Source organism: Pan troglodytes, chromosome 3 (genome assembly GCF_028858775.2).
Source record: "Pan troglodytes isolate AG18354 chromosome 3, NHGRI_mPanTro3-v2.0_pri, whole genome shotgun sequence".
In the NCBI taxonomy this organism is placed as follows: domain Eukaryota; kingdom Metazoa; phylum Chordata; class Mammalia; order Primates; family Hominidae; genus Pan; species Pan troglodytes.
The window spans coordinates 178755611-178773618 of NC_072401.2; positions in this window are offsets into that span (position 1 = coordinate 178755611).

Below are 18008 nucleotides of genomic sequence, written 5' to 3' on the forward strand. Positions count from 1 at the left end.
ATCATCTTTCCCCTGAACCCATCCATCCATTATTTCTACTTCCTCAAGCTCTTCCCATTCAGTTCCTACAAACTGAATGTGTATATACCTGGCCAAGGTAATTTCTAAATAAGTTGTTTTCTCCTTTACCACTCATTTGGCACTTCATGAAGTGTGTCTTTTACATTTTAATACATAGGACCAAATAAACCAGCTGAAAGTTTGCTGAGATCAGCCAGTGATTTTCAATTTCTTTTCCTTCTCCCATCGCTAGCACATAATCTTTTTGTTTGTTTGTTTTTGAGACCGTGTCTCGCTCTGTCCCCCAGGCTGGAATGCAGTGGAGCGATCCTGGCTCACTGCAACCTCTGCCTCCTGGGTTCAAGCGATTCTCCTGCCTCAGCCTCCTGAGTAGCTGGGATTACAGGCACATGCCACCACGCCTGGCTAGTTTTTGTATTTTTAGTAGAGATGGGGTTTCACCAGGTTGGTCAGGCTGGTTTTGAACTCCTGACCTCATGATCTGCCCATCTCAGCCTCCCAAAGTGCTGAGATTACAGGCGTGAGCCACCCTGCCTGGCCGCACATAATCTTTAATACATCCTGTAATCCCAGCTATTCAAGAAGCTAAGCTGGTAGGATCTTTTGAGGCCAGGAATTCAAGACCAGCTTAGTCAACGGTGAGATAACCATCTCCACACACACACACAAGATTAGTCAGGCAGAATGGCATATGCCTATAGTCCTAACTACTCGTGAGGCTGAGGCAGGAGGATCTCTTATGCCCAGGAGTTGAAGGCTACAGTGAGCTATGATACACTCCAAGCTGGGCGATGGAGTGAGATTTGGTCTAATAATAATAATAATAAAATCTAAATACAATGAATGCTCACGAATGCTTGATAAAATATTGATGTCACTCACCTGGGTTCAATATGTACTTCTTGTGTGTGTGTGCTAAACTTTGAAGCACCTTTCTAAGATGACTTGTTGATTTGGGATATGGTCCAAATCAAAATAGAATTAAAAAAAAAAAATCTGTATTGGAACTTAGCCAATGGCCTTGATCTCCCTGACATCATTCTCTAGATTTCTATCTAACAATCCTGGATACTCAGTGTTTTTTTTTTTACGGAAGAACAATACCCATCAAGGCCTCTGTGAATGTGTCTGAGATAGTTTCACCTCGAGTCAAAGAATTTTGCAAATGAGTGGGATGAGTCCACTTCTTTCAGGCTGTCTCTTTGGAACACAAAGCAACCACTTGCTGGAGTTTAAAAATAAATTAACATGGTCAGCCATGGCCTTTCCCAGCACTTTTCATTAAGCTTAAGTCAATGAAATAGATTCAATTAGCTTGTTTTATTTTGAAAATAAACTTAAAAAAAAGTCTTCAACATTGATGGCTCTATTTCTCATGGAGTACAAAAAAAAAAAAGTCAATTTTGCTGAGCTATAGAAACAAGAAGTATACACTTCAAATAGACCCAGATACCACAGAAATGTAAACTATCTGGCACTAAATATTGAACTGACAGTAGCTGAGTTTTTTCATTTTCAATTTTAAAGCACTTATTAGTGTATAATCTGTTGCCCATTATTGTAGCATTCACCTGGAAAAACTATGGTGATATTTGGACACTGAATAAATATACACATTGTTTACTTAAGTAAAATTTTTATCAACAGTATTTAGACTATGTAAATAGAAACCATCCTAGAAAACAAAAATACCTTCAAACTAATTATGTGCTTCCATAGAAGGTCAACATCATTCTATTTAGTGTACGTGCTTCTATTATCTAATCTCAAAAAAATAGCTTGAAATATAAACTTTCAGAAAAGGATCCTGAGCCACAGTATTTTTTTTAAAATACAAGAACACATACACTCATGTGAAAAAAATTCTTGTTCCATACCCTGATTTGTTTTTTAATATTTTTAGTCATTGCTTTAAAAAAAAAAAAAGATTAAACATAAACTAAAGCAGGTGAGAAAGAAATGGGTTTATGTTCCTATCTGGGACTGGGACCTGTTTTATGTTACTAGAAATTGTTTCTACATGAAGGTAAATGAAAGAAAAATCTATTCTTTCATCACTAAGTAATCACTAATATTTTTTTCAAGCTCATCATTAGAAACAAGATGATGAAGTGGTCAAATTTAACTCAACTGAAAAATAACAGCTTCTAAATCTTTCCTTAGTGCTCACCTTACTTAGATCTTCTGAAGAAACTTAGGCCAAATGGGAGAATTTTTTTTTTTTTTTTTTTTTTTTTGCTGGAAATCAAGCTTCCCCATCCAGATGTGAAATTTACATTTATGAGAATGCAAAGCCAAAAGCAGTTTATAAAAAGTTTAATACCATAAAGAAATTTTTTAAAATGTGCATTTACTGTCTCTTTTGGCTGCACTGTATGGCATTTTAGGAGATACAGATTTTAACATGGAAATTGGTTTGGATGCTCTTGCCTCCGTGATTAAAACAGATGGCTAGTATACGTATGGCTTTCTCAGACTTAACCCCCATACCTCCCTCGCATCACTATATGTACTAATCTAATTTTTAGCAAGAATGTGGAAGGATTCCATAGGAAGTTTTAAACTCAGAAAATGAATCTGTAATTATCTCAGCTGGTGAACACAGGTATGAATCATGAAGTAAATTTCTAACTGCAGAGAAATACCCTTTGTACTCAAAATTCCTTAAGTGGAGCGAAAACATTTCCTACTTATATACATACATACATACGTACATACAGATATATACATATGTATACGACGAGTTAAAGGCTTGCAGTATTGAGATATTAAAACTCCCTAAAAAGAGCAGCTACATTTCATATTATCCCACAAAGTTTCAGGTTTTAGAAAATTAATAAAAACATAAGTAGTTATACATACTTAATAAAAATGTAAGTAGTAATACATATATACACACATACATATATACGCATATACGTATATGTATGTGTATATATAGTATATGTATATATATATAACTACTTATGTTCTTATTAATCTTCTAAAAACTGAAACTTTGTGGGATAATATGAAATGTAGCTGCTCTTTTTAGGGAGTTTTAATATCTCATACTACAAGCCTTTAACCTGTCATCTATAATCATTTGTATGTGTTTGGATTAACATAATTCTTTATAACTTCCATATCCCAGATGTAACCAAAAATAAAAATATAACGTTAGAGGTCAAAGCAAAATTTTTATTCTAATGTTATTCACACACTTTAAAAATTAACTCCATATTGTAAATGTCTCAGTAAAATCAAATACTTTCTCATTTTTTATTTCCTAGAAGAGAAAACGAAAAACCTCAAAATATTATTTGGATTTTCTGCATAGAGGGCTAAATTATTTGGAAGCATATTAAGATTTAAGTAAATTGGGATGTGGCATCAGCAAAATGGCAGAGTAGGAGATCCTAGCCTTTGCCACCCAACAAAAAAACAATTAGATCACTACGCACAAATGAAAATAGCTCTGGGATAGCTTAGAAGTACAGTTCATATAAGAAGCTGCAGCAATTCAGTTGTGGCGGGGAACAAAAACAGAATAAGGTCATGGAAAGGATAGGAAGAACACTTTCATTATTCCATCCCCTACGCTGGCACAGCTTGGTACCAAGTGTCCTGCAAGTCCCCCTGTGGGGGAAAAGGAGAACAGGGTGAGCAAGCAGCTTCCCCAGACTTTGGAAGCCCTACCAAAAAAACCTGCTTTGGTTTTAACCACATGCAGATTACTGGAGAGATCAGCATAGCAGAGATGTCTGTAGATGCCTAGTAACAAAGAGTAAAAGCCATAAGTGTCAGCCACATGACAGATGCCATAGTGGCCTCCAGTTACCTGCTCTGCAAAGGACTCCAACAGCTTTCACTAGTGAGGACCTCAACAGTACATCCTTGTAGCTGCCATATACTACCTGTCACAGCTTTCACCTTTAAGACTCCAAAGATTTTGTCTTTGCTGAACCCAGCCACAACCCACCATATCATCCTTTCACTTTCAGCCTATGTGTATCATTGTATCTAAAATGAGTCCCATGGCGGGAGGGGGGAGGGATAGCATTAGGATATATACCTAATGTTAAATGACGAGTTAATGGGTGCAGCACACCAACATGGCACATGTATACATATGTAACAAACCTGCACATTCTGCACATGTACCCTAAAACTTAAAGTATAATAAAAAAAGAAAATGAAAAAAATAAATAAATAAAATGAGTCCCATAGCTAACATGTCACTGGATCTTTATTTTTTATCGATTTAGTAACTTTATAGAGAAGTAAAAGTATAGCGTTTTTGTATGCAATGGAAATTTAAGTGTTTGTGAGCTTAATAGGCTATTATAACTATAATATATTTTGTGTCAGCCTCATGGTAACCACAAATCAGAAATCTTCAGTAGATGTACAAAAGATAAAGCAAGAGGAATCAAAGTATATCACTACAGAATATCATCAAATCACAAAGAAAGACAGCAAAAGAGGAAGAAATGAAATAATGAATATAGAAAACAGCCAGAAATCAATGAACAAAATGGCAATAGTAAATCCTTACCTACCAACAACTACTTTAAATGTGAAGGAATTAAATTCTACAGTCAAAAGATATACAGTGTCTGAATGGATTAAATGAAAACAAAACCCAATTAAATGCAACCTACAAGCGACTCCTTCATCTTTAAAAACACACATAGGGTTAAAGGAATGGCAAAAAAATTTACCATACATATGAAAACCAAAATAACACAGAGATAGCTATACTTACGTCAGATAAAAACAGGCTTTAAATTGAAAACTGTCACAAGAGACAGCAAAAGCCATTGTATCATGAGAAAGGAATCAATTCATTGAGAGGATACAATTGTAAACATATATGAACCCAATATTGGAGCAAATATTAACATATATAAAGGGAAAAATTAACAGAAATGTAAAAAAGTAAGGCATTTCCATACTCCACTTTTTACAATGGATATTCAGACAGAAAATCATTTAGAAAACATTGGACTTGACCAAATAGAGCAAAGACACATGTACAGAACTTTCCACCCAACAGCAGCAGGATGTGCATTCTTCTCAAGTACACATGCAACATTCTCTGGAATAGATCATATGTTAGGCCACAAAATAAGTCTAAACAAATTTAACAAAAGTGAAATCATATTGAACATCTTTCTAAACACAATGATGTGAACCAGAAATCAATAACAGGAGAAAACTGAAAAATTCACAAATCCGTGGAAATTAAACAACATGCCTCTGAACGACCAATAGATCTAAGAAGAAATTCAAGAGGAAATTTAAGAATATCTTGAGACAAATGAAAACGGGAACACAGCATCCCAAACTTAAGGGATTCAACAAAAGTAGTTTAAAGAGGGAATTTTATAGTGATAAACATCTACATGAAGAAAAAAGTGAAAAGGTCAGAGCAGAAATAAATAGAGACTAAAAAAATAGAAAAGATCAATGAAACTAAGAGTTTCTTTTTGCAAAGGTAAATAAACTTGATAAAACTTTAACTAGTTTAAGAAGAAATTGAAGCCTTTTAATAAATAGAATTAGAAAGAATAGACATTATAACTGATATCCCAGAAATACAAAGGATCATAAAAGACTAGAACAAACTAGTATATGTCAACAAATTAGATAACCTACAAGAAAAAGATAAATTCCTACAATTATACAACCTGATAAAACTGAATCAAGAAGAAACAGAAAGCCTGAACAAACCAATAACAAGTAGGAAGATTAAATCTCTTCTCAAAAATCTCCTATCAAAGTAAAGTCCAGGACCTGATGTCTTCACTAAAGAATTTTATAAAACATTTAAAGAATTATTCTCAGCAAACTAACACAAGAACAGAAAACCAAACACCGCATGTTCTCACTCATAAGTGGGAGTTGAACAATGAGTACACACGGACATAGGGAGGGGAACATCACACACCGGGGCCTGTCGGGGGGTGCGGAGTGGAGGGAGGGATAACATTAGGAGAAATACCTAATGTAGATGACGGGTTGATGGGTGCAGCAAACCACCATGGCACATGTATACCTATGTAAAAAACCTGCACGTTCTGTACATGTACTGCAGAACTTAAAGTATAATAATAATAAAAAAGAATTACAACCAACCTTTCTCTAACTCTTCCAAAAAATTGTAGCAAAGGAAACACCACCAAATTTATTTTACAACGCCAACATTAACATGATACCAAAGTCAGGCAAGGACACTATAAGAAAAGTAAGCTACAGGCCACTATTACTGATGAACATGCAAAAATCCTGAGTAAAATACTAGCAAACCAAATTCAACAGGACAGTAAAAAGATCACACAGCATGATCACATGGCAATTATTTCTGGAATTCAAGAATGGCTCAACATACATAAATCAATAAATGTGATATGCCACATTAAAGAATGAAGGATAAATATATAATTATCTCAATAAATGCAGAAAAGGTATTTGACAAAATTTAACGTGTTCATGATAAAAACTCTCAACAACTCTCAACATATCTCCCTGTTGCTGACTTCCATATATCATTCAACAAGTCTAGTTGCTTCTACATCCAAATAGTGTTTCATGCTTTAACTTCTTTCCATCTATCATTTCTCACATTGATATCTGCCTCAGCCCTTGAATTGCTCTCTCTGCCTCCAGTCTTGAGTCTCCATGAAGCCACTCAGCGTACTCTCAAATTTTACCATCCCACTGTAAAATTGTTCAGTAGCTACCCATCATCCCCATGTTAAAGTCCAAATCCCTTAATATCACTTTTAAAATCCTCTACAGTCTAACAAACTGAGTATTTATTTAGGCTTATATGCAACCTCTTTCCTTCCTATTTAAAAAATATAGCAAAAGCTAACATATTTTTGTTCTTTGAATGGACTTTCCATTCTGTCATTCCTTTCACCACCCTCTCCTTAGCATATGAATTGCTTATGGATTGGGTAAGCATTTTGCTTACTTGACACAGAATCACATATCCTCTAGCTATCCGTGCTGTTTATTTTCCTCTTTATATTATCAACTCTACTCATCCTTCAGTCTCCATCTATCACATACACAGAAAATCTTTCCTTAAGTCTTTGAGATTGAGATCCTCTGCTATCTGTATTTAAAATGAATGCATTCCTGTAGAATCATATTTTGTCAAATTTTATTTTCTGAATTTTTACCTGTCTTCCTTTAATAATTGACTCTTCTCTGAGACCAGGTTCTGTAGTTGCCTTATTTACATTTATCCAATGTTTAACAAATTACATATATATACTAGATAATATATACCTTGAAAGAAGGAATATGTGATTGAATGAATGAATAAATTTCTTAGAACTTGAAAGAGAGAATATTGTTTATTGGTAAATCAAAAGTCTGAAAACAGCCACGCACAGTGGCTCATGCCTGTAATCCCAGCATTTTGGGAGGCCGAAGCAGGTGAATTTGAGCTCAGGGGTTGAAGACCAGCCTGGGCAACATGGTGACATCCTGTCTTTATCAAAAATACAAAAATATATATATATAGCCAGGCATGATGGTGTGCACCTGTGGACCCTGCTACTGGGGAAGCTGAGGTGGGAGGACTGTTTAAGCCCAGGAGCAGAGGTTGCAGTAAGCCGAGATTGTGCTACTACATCCCAGGCTGGGTGACATAGTAAGACCCTGTCTCATTTAAAAATAAAAATAAAATTTTAAAAGTTTGAAAATAATATCTTTTCTAAAATTCTTATAGGTAAAAACAAATTATAAAAATTAGGCCAGAATCAAAATATGATTAAATTTTTAAAAGAATCCCCTTGCATCCTTAAAGAAGATAAAAGATAAGCAGTAACTCTTGAAAAAATATTTTTTAAAAACATTGTTTTCTTAGCATATTATTGTTTTCATTTACTTATTTAACAAATATTTATTGAGTGCGTACTATTACCCAGGCACTATGCCATCTCTTTGATAAACAACATAATTAGAATGTTTTGCATGTGTTCCATTAGATGATTTAATTTTAAAGTTAGAAACCGTGTGATTTTAAAAATCAGCTCAGCACATAGCTAACATGAAATATAAACAAGATCTTACATGATGAAAAGAATAGCTAAAAACTACTGCCTTGTATATTTAGAAAAGAAAATTACATGGTAGAAAGACCCAAAGGAATAGCTACCTTGATTTAACACTGCTGGAACTTTCAGCATTTGGCTCATGACCAGTAGAGCACATTGGTATTGTAAGGCCAGGCATTGAAAAGAACACTAAGATTCGCTTGCTACCTTCCTTACATAAGCCAGAATCCATGTACTGTATATGAGTCCACAAAAATAATAAAGGTGTGGTGACCCAAGAGCAATGCTTACATAATTATCTCCAGTTGTCATCAAAGTTTTAATTTAAAGATTGGAAAAAATGGAAAATGCTGGTCTCTATAATCTGAGAAAGAACTAGAAGGGACAATGACACATTTTTCTTTTATGGACTTATGTTTTATGGACTTATGACATTACATGAAGGATTTATTGTTAGAATCTATATATATGCAGATCACATACAGTTTCATATATAATTATATAAAATGTAAGAGGATGGCAATTAGTCTCATATTAATATTCAAAGTGCTAACAGTTAACACCATATCATTTTATTAAAAGCAAGAAATTCCTATTATTTTCCATTCAAAAGAAATAAAATATTTCCCTACTATAGTTACTCATTTGGAAGATATGTGAAAACTGGCAGTCACTTGGCTTTTGAAGGAATGAAACTTTGAAAGGGTTCAGATGAATTGTTCTAAATGTAGATTTTAATTGGTTCCTTCATTCCCCGTGACCTATAAAATACTCAGAGAAGCTTCAAACAAAATGTGTTTTCTCCCCACCCTGATCCTTGCCATTGGCACAGGCTGCTTATTTTCTTATGTTTCAAATTATCTGAGTTAACGTGACTGGCTTTGTTTAGCAATGACTTCACATAACTGGGCCTTTTATCAGGCATTTTTATATACCGGCACTATTCATGTTATTATCAAAGACTGAAAAACAACATTTTTTGTAAAAGCTGAGCAAAACACCAAAGAGTATGATGGCAACAATAATATATTTATCATGAGATGCTGGTAAGAAGAGTTAAACAAACCGAAAAATAAATGATCTAGCAACCAGAGGCTGGAGTGAGGGTGGACAGGGAAAGGGGAAATGTTGGTCAAAGGGTGCCAAGTTTCAGTGAGATGGGAGGAACAGGCTCTGGTGATCTATTGCACAGAATGGTGACTCTAGCTAGTAATAATGTATTGTATATTTCAAAACAGATAAAAGAAAGGATTTTAAGTTTCTCACCACAAACGAATGTTAACTCTTTGAGGTGATGGATACGTTAACTAGCCTGATTTGATCATTTCACAATACATGTATACATGACATTGTACCCCATAAATATATTCAATTATTATTTGTCAATCAAAAATAAAATAAAACTTAAAAATAAAATTCTCATCCTAAAAAGAATTTTAAGGCTAAACATGAGCTTTCAAAGAACATTTTTGGAAAGTACGTGTGAATAAATATTTTCAGGGCTAGTTTCTTTTCATTAGTACATGTTAAGCATTTCTCTTCTACAATGTGTTTAATATCTACACATTATTATATCATAATTATGAGCCATAATTTTTATATCCATCTGCCACTGATATTTTATTTTCAGTATTCTATCTTTAATCATGAACCTTACTTTTTGTATGCACTTCTGATTATTTCCATGGAACACATTCACTGAGTTGTAATTGTTGGGTCACAGGGAACTGCTCTGTCATTTGAAATCTGGGAAGCAGGAACCATATTGTAATGCGCCTCATTTATAAACAGGACCACCATGCCATCTGCAGATGGCACTATGTGAGCACCTGACTAAGGTGGGCCAGGTGCTCTTCACGGTTTTTAACTTTGAGCCTAAAAAGCTGGTTTTATGGGCCTTCCTAATCATATTCATCTTTTAGTAGTTGACCCCTTCCTCTGGCTTCTTAAGAAGTTAATGAATTTAAAAATCAATACTAAAAATGTTTAAGGTCATAAATATCTTCTACTTGCTTTACAAAGGAAGAAAAAACACCCTGGCCTCACGAAGGCTTTAGTCCTACTTAAATTCATTCACACTTTGTAGGATTATTTCATATTATTGAGGTGGGATATTGAATTATTAATTTAGCAATTTGTGTTTTCAGATCATGAATTATGTTAATTTCCATTTCAGTGAATGTTAGAGTATTTGACCAGATTGTGATGTTGCCTACTTTGTATAAAATATTCTTTTCCATGAATACATTGAGAAATTAATTAGAACATAGATTGTTTGGCTCAACAAATCAGAATTAAGTGCAGGGTAAAAAAATGGGTTTTTATTTCTAGATTATAGAATAAATACATATATTTACCTTACTTTCCTCCTGAAAGCATACTAAGTTGGCTATTAAAAATATACAAATGCGTAAGAAAAAATAGGTAGTGATACCACGGTAGTCCACTCATTTTCTTCTTTAAAGTCAGCATACTCATCCGAAACTGTCACAGATACCTGCTGCTCATTGGCTCATAGCCATGTCTATCATAAGGAAGCAGATTCTCAAATAAGATTGTGGCTATAAATCAATGAACAGCAGTCTGGCAATAAGAATTCTGTGACCAGTGGTGAATGGGGAATAGATGGCCCATGACATGCAATAATAATACAATTGTTAAAACTTTCATCATCAGTTAGTCAGGATGGGTAATAGTGGAAAGGAAGTACATGAGTTTATGCAATATTTTTCTTGAAAAGTATGAGGGAATATATTATTGAATTGGGTGGCTGTGACTAAGTGCCATAAATTCAATGAAGAGAGCCAATGACAGGCCCAGAATGATTAATCAGCAATTAAGGGCAAAATCTGAAAGCCAAAGGAGTTCCTTGGCAGCATTTAGTAAAACTCTAATCTCCTATAAATGGAAAGAAGACAGAAAGGAGGAATGGGCTCAAGACTAAATCATAAGAGTAGAGGAGATTCAGACAATGTTAAAGGCTGCAATTTTTACAACAAGGTCAGATATTTGAAAGGACTCACAAGATTCCATGGAGCACATTCATGTAAGACTTTTAATACAGGCAAATGATACAGTACGTTAGGAGAAAGAGAATGTAAAAAAGCATCAATATCTGAAAGTCTTCCAGGCATAGCTACCTAGGGCCCTTATTCACAGAAGGGTGTGCTTTGTCTTTGGACTGAACTTCCAAGGTTTATTGCAAGTAAATTTGGTTTGGAAAGACCTTCATAAGAGTTTCCAGCAGAGTTCTGTATTCCCCTAAATTCACCTAGCTAAATTTGGCTGCAGAACCAGTGATGCTACATATAAGGTATCAATAAACAACCCAGCCTGGGTACCACTTGCGGTATTCTAAATTTTAAACTAAATGTTATAAATTATGAGTTAGCCCACTACCCTTATATGGCAATGAGTCAGATACTTCCATGTGCCCCTGGAGATAAGCACAGAACGGTCATAGTTCATCTGTAAAATTATTCTATGCTACAAAATACGTAGCTCCAGTGAGTTTCCTAGGCCAAATTCAGATTTCTAACAAGAAAGAAATGAGACACTGACACTTGGGAGGTGAAAATCTGGGTAGATTCATTTGAAACCCTGGAACTCCAGATGCCCCTAGTTCTACTGGTCTGGCAGTGGCCTACTTCTTCTTAGAAAATAGTAGCCACCTCCAGCCTAAAGATCATGGAGAGGTCTTCATGAAGCAGATGCCTTATGAGACAAAGTCCCTTTTCCTGGAGTCAACCCTCTTCTTCCTTCCTGACAACCAGATCAATAATAAGAGTCAAATACCAGCACAGCCCAACTGGGGAATAAGACTGGCAGAGGTAGGATAGTATCACTCTCGGGAACAATATCCCAAGGAAGATAGATTTAAAGGAGGAATGCAGAACATAAAGTTGAGAAAATGAGAGTCTGTCATTATGGGAGCCCTCTGCTAGCATACATGATTTAGCCCTCTGACAGTCCAGGAGATGGTGCTAACACACTATTTAGATGGCTCATGGAAGCTTGAAATAAGTTACAGCCTATACAGTTAGTCAAATAAAAATGCCAAAATTGACAGGAAAGGTATAATTGAAAGGGATCAGAAGGCTCAAGTAGGCACTCTGATAAACCATACAAGGCTGGAAAACCCACCAGCCATCTGTTTCTTACAAGACATGAAAGACACTCCATTTACCAAAGAAGAGTGTCCTAATGAAAGGGGTACTAACATTGTTCAGAAGATAGTGATGGCTGTCTTCTGCAGGCTAAAGCTGACAAAAAGAGGTGCTACAACAGAACTGAATCGTAAAAATACAATGGAGATTGCAGGACAATGGAATGATAAAGGTCCAACACTTAACCATCAGTGGCAAGACTAATGCAATCTTCACAACAGCAGAAAAACCTGAATGGCAGGCCCATCAGAGGGCCATGGAGATGGTTAATAGGACAGAGTGTTCCTACAGGCAAGAGAGAGGAAAACCAATGAGTGTTTTAAATTTAAAGAATCAGAAGAAATCCCAAATGGATAAACAAGAGGGTGTGGACACTCACCACAATAAACGTCATGATCCCACCCCAATTTCCTAAACTAGCTCTCAGACCTGAAACCCAACCACTGAAGAAACAGTTTCGTTCCTATAAAGAAGGACCCTGAAATGCCAAAGCAAGTGTATTCAGTAGTAAACTACCTAGTCCATCCCCAAAGGAATACATAGCCATTTTCTTTGGTAACAGTGAACTGGAAAGGGGGAAATAACTAGGTTTTTTGTTTTTTTTTTTTTGAGGATGCTTGGACACAGGATCTGAGTTGGCACAGATATTCAGGGTTCCAAAGTGATAATATGTGCAATGTGGGGACTAGAAAACAAATGGAGTCTTCACCTAGATCCAGGTACCAGTGAAGCTACTAGGTCCATTATTCCACCTGATGAACATTTCTCTAGCATTCTAATGTATAATTAGCATAAACACACATGGCAGTTGATGGGACCTTCATCAAAAGTTCTTGACCTATAAGACAGAGGTAGTTTCAGTTTTCAAATTCAGTTTTCAATTGAAGACTGAAACTACCTCTGTCTTGAGCCAAGAGATTAAAAAACAAACAAACAAAGCAAAACAAAGTAGAGTACATGCCAGAGGGAATGGCAGAGATTACTGTCACCCTCAGTAACTAAAAAAATGCAGGGGTGGCCACTATAATATCCCATCTAATTTATCAGTCTGACCCTGAAAAGTGTAAATATTTTTTAAAAAGGGATCATTCTTTCTTTTAAAAATATCTACAAAAACCTATAACTTCTAGCTATGGACACTGATGGCCATCCTCCCCATTCTGGTATTTAGGGGCTTTCTGCCTGAGGGCAGTTTCCCATCCACTGGCCACAAAATGAAATCTAACACTTTACAGCACCCATACATACAGGTTCTATTTAGGCTTCCCACTCCCTGCAGGTGTCTATTGAGGAAATAGGTCCAGCTATGAAATAACAGAGATAAACCAAGTCAGGTCCTCTTAATTGTCAAAAAAGTTCTTCATTCTTAAATGTTACAGAAAAAAAACATTCTCACCAGTCATAGAAGAAATCCAACTGCAAGAAGAAGACCAATATAAATAAATAGTGCTAACTAGCCCTAAAGAAAACAATAAAGATTCATGAAACATATAAAATATATAAAATAATCTTACCAGTATCTTCAGAAAGTTTGGAGAAAATATTGAATTCCCAGGATGCTGTGAAAACAGTCATTAGAGAATGTGTTAGACAGAGAATGCTGTAGATAATTATGACCTTCTTTTTTGTTTTTTTGTTTTTGAGATGGAGTCTCACTCTGTCACCAAGGCCACAGTGCAGTGGTGCAATCTTGGCTCACTGCAACGTCTGCCTTTTGGGTTCAAGCAAATCTCCTGCCTCCCGAGTAGCTGGGATTCCAGGCACGTGCCACCATGCCCAGCTAATTTTTGCATTTTTAGTAGAGACAGGGTTTTGCCATGTTGGCCAGGCTGGTCTCCAACTCCTGACCTCAGGTGATCCACTGCCTCGGCCTCCCAAAGTGCTGGGATTACAGATGTGAGCCACCATGCCTGGCTGATAATTGACTTTCAGTGTCTATCTTCCATATCTTTAGTAACAAAAAATTGATTTTTAGATTAACACGCTTCTTTGCAGCTAAACTATTATGCTTCTCAGCATTCCACGAAACTAATGGGAAATTATGTTACTAAATTCTGACCAGTGAGATTGTATTAGTCTGTTTTCACACTGCTTATAAAGGTATACCTGAGACTGGGCAATTTATAAAGGAAAGAGGTTTAATGAAGAACTCACAGTTCCACATGGCTGGGGAAGCCTCACAATCATGGTGGAAAGTAAGGAGGAGCAAGTCATATCTTATGTAGATGGCAGCAGGCAAAGAGAGAGCTTGTGCAGAGAAACTCCCACTTTTAAAACCATCAGATCTTGTGGGACTCATTTACCATCACAAGAACAGCACAGGAAAGACCCACCCCCATGATTCAATCATCTCCCACCGAGTCCCTCTCATAACACGTGGGAATTATGGGAGCTACAAGATGAAATTTGAGTGAGGACACAGAGCCAAACCAAATCACTCTACATCTGGCCCCTCCCAAATATCATATCATCACATTTCAAAACCAATCATGCCTTCCCAACAGTCCCCCAAAGTCTTAACTCATTTCAGTATTAACTGAAAAGTGCACAGTCCAAAGTCTCATCTTAGACAAGGCAAGTCCCTTGTGCCTATGAGCCTGTAAAATCAAAACCAAGTTAGTTACTTCCTAGATACAATGGAATTACAGGCACTGGATACATACAGCCATTCTGAATGGGAGACATTGGCCAAAACAAAGGGGCTACAGGCCCCATGTAAGTTTGATATCCAGCAGGGCAATAAAATCTTAAAGTTCCAGAATCATCTCCTTTGAACCAAGTCTCACATCCAGGTCACACTGATGCAAGAGGTAGGTTCCCATGGTCTTGGGCAGCTCCACCCCTGTGGCTTTGCAGGGTACAGACTTCCTCCTGGCTGCTTTCACAGGTGGGCATTGAGTGCCCTGGGCATCCAGCTGTATCCATACATCCCCTGAAATCTAGGCAGAGGTTTCCAAACCCCAATTCTTGATTTCTGTGCACTAGCAGGCTCAACACCATGTGGAAGCTGCCAAGGTTTGGGGCTTGCACCTTTTGAAGCCATAGCCCAAGCTCCACATTGGCCCCTTTCAGCCACGGCTGGAACAACTGGGACTCAGGGCGCCAAGTCCCTTGGCTGCACACAGCATGGGGACCCTGGGCTCAACCCACAAAACCACATTTTCCTCTTAGGCCTCTGGGCCTGTGATGGAAGAGGCTGTCATGAAGACCTCTGACATTCCCTGGAGATATTTTTACCATTGTCTTAGGAATTAACATTCGGCTACTCGTTACTTAGGCAAATTTCTGCAGCTGGCTTGAATTTCTCCTCAGAAAATGGGATTTTTCTTTTCTGTCTCATTGTCAGGAGGCAAATTTTTGGAATTTTTATGCTCTGCTTCCCTTATAAAACTGAATGCCTTTAACAGCACCCAAGTCACATCTTGAATGCTTTGCTGCAGAATTTCTTCTGCCAGATACCCTAAATCATCTCTCTCAAGTTCAAAGTTCCACAAATCTCTAGGGCAGGGGCAAAATGCCATCAATCTCTTTGCTAAAACATATCAAGAGTCACCTGTGCTCCAGTTCCCAACAAGTTCCTCATCTCACTCTGAGACCACCTCTGCCTGGACCTTATTGTCCATATCACTATCAGGCTTTTGGTCAAAACCATTCTACAAGTCTCTAGGAAGTTCCAAACCTACCCACATTTTCCTGTCTTCTTCTGAGCCCTCCAAACTGTTCCAACCCTTGACTGTTAACCCAGTTCCAAAGTCAATTCCACATTTTCAGGTATCTTTTCAGCAGTGCCCCATTATGACAAGAACAGCACAGGAAAGACCTGCCCCCATGATTCAATCATCTCCCACCAGGTCCCTACCACAGCCCGTGGGAATTATGGGAGCTACAAGATGAGATTTGGGTGGGGACACAGAGCCAAACCATATCAGAGATGTAACTAAAACTTTCATATAGAACTTTCCAAAAGTCTCTTAAATAAAAAGTAAAATAAGTCTTATTTCCTCTCCTGTTCATTTTGGTGTGAATACAGTCATCATATCTGAAACTCATGTAGGCATCCTGAACCATGAGGCCTGCATTAAAAATGGCAAGTTGTAAGACAGAGTTTGACTCCCTAATGACCGCAGACCTGCAAGCGTCCTCAGATTTAGGTATGTGTAAAAAAAAAGAAACTTGTCCTGTATACAATATATCTGGTAATAATTTTACTTTCAATGGCAAAATATGCAATTATTTTTGCACCAACCTAATAGTAAACATAAGCCAATATAATTCTTTTTATTTTTTTAAGAGACAGAGTCTGTCATCCAGGCTGGAGTGCAGTGGTGCAATCATAGCTTTCTACAGCCTTAAACTTCTGGCCTCAAGTGATCTTCTTTCCTCGGCCTCTTATGTAGCTGAGACTACAGGTGCTCCACCACACCTAGCTGTTTTTTTTTTTTTTTATTTTTATAGAGATGAGATCTTGCTATGTTGCCCAGGCTGGTATCAAATTCTGGTCTCAAGCAATCCTCCTGCCTCAGGCTCTCATAATTTATAAAAGAAATTAATAACCCTTTTGGAAATTAAAAACATAAATAGAAAAACAAAAAAAAATTGGATCAGGAGGGTTAGAACATAAAGGAGGAAATTGTCTGTGATGTAAAGCACAGTCAACAAAAGGGACAGAACATCTCAGAAAAGAAATGTCAAAGAAAAAAATCCAGGAGTGCTAACATTTGGATAAGAGAAAAATATTAAGAAGAAATTATTTTGGAGAATAAGAAAAAATTATCAGGCCTGACTTTGTATTGGAAGGTTGATCCTATAAATTCTAAGCTGAATATTGGTAAGAAGACACCAAGAAATTTTAGAACCTAAAATTTTTTAGGCCTCCAAGCCTCTAGATGGAAGAACTCACTTGCAGACTCAAGGCGCCAGCTGCCATTAACCTTGTCATCAGCAACACCAAACCATTCCCTTACAACTTCAGAGTTCTAAGGGAAATTAATTTTATTTGAGCATCTGATACTCTATCAAAATCTCAGTGGAATGTGGAAGCAAAATAAATGCATTTTAAAACACACAGGAATCATAAAATTTAACTTCCCATTATAAATAACTTACTTTACAGAATACTCTAGCAAAATGACAGAGAAAACAAAAAAAATTTTTTAAAGACGTTGTATTAATGAAAGAGGGACACAGTGATGGAAAGTTCCAGCATGGCAGTCATAGAGTATAAGGGGAGGAATCTTGTTTTCCCATGGTTTGGAAGTAGGGGTTCCAAGGAAGTAAAATAAATGTATGTCAAAGGAAGCTACAGGAAATGACATTTGTCACACTAAGAGATGGTGTAATCCAAAGATATAAGAAAGACACAAGTAGAAACTACAGGAGCGCCAAAAGCCATATAAGAAAATCATGGTACAAATATAAAGCTAATTAAAACATGATATAATTGTAAGAATGATAATTTGAAGGAATTAAGAGAATTATTTTGAGCTTGATGTAGGCAACACGGCAGTTACGGCATCAGACTTTAAATAAAGAAAATATAATCCCAGGCCATTACTTACGTGTCTGTAGTTCCTGACTCATAACTCCCATAGCCCTTGTTCTTTCTCCCCAGGGCAGGCCATAGAAACTGAAAATATAACCTCACATTCACCTACCTATCTGTCTTGGAGCTGGCCACAAACCAATGCTCTGACCTACTTTATCTGACCATAGGTCATAAGACCCACATTTCAGAAAGGGTCCTGTACCATATACTGGAGGAAGGAAT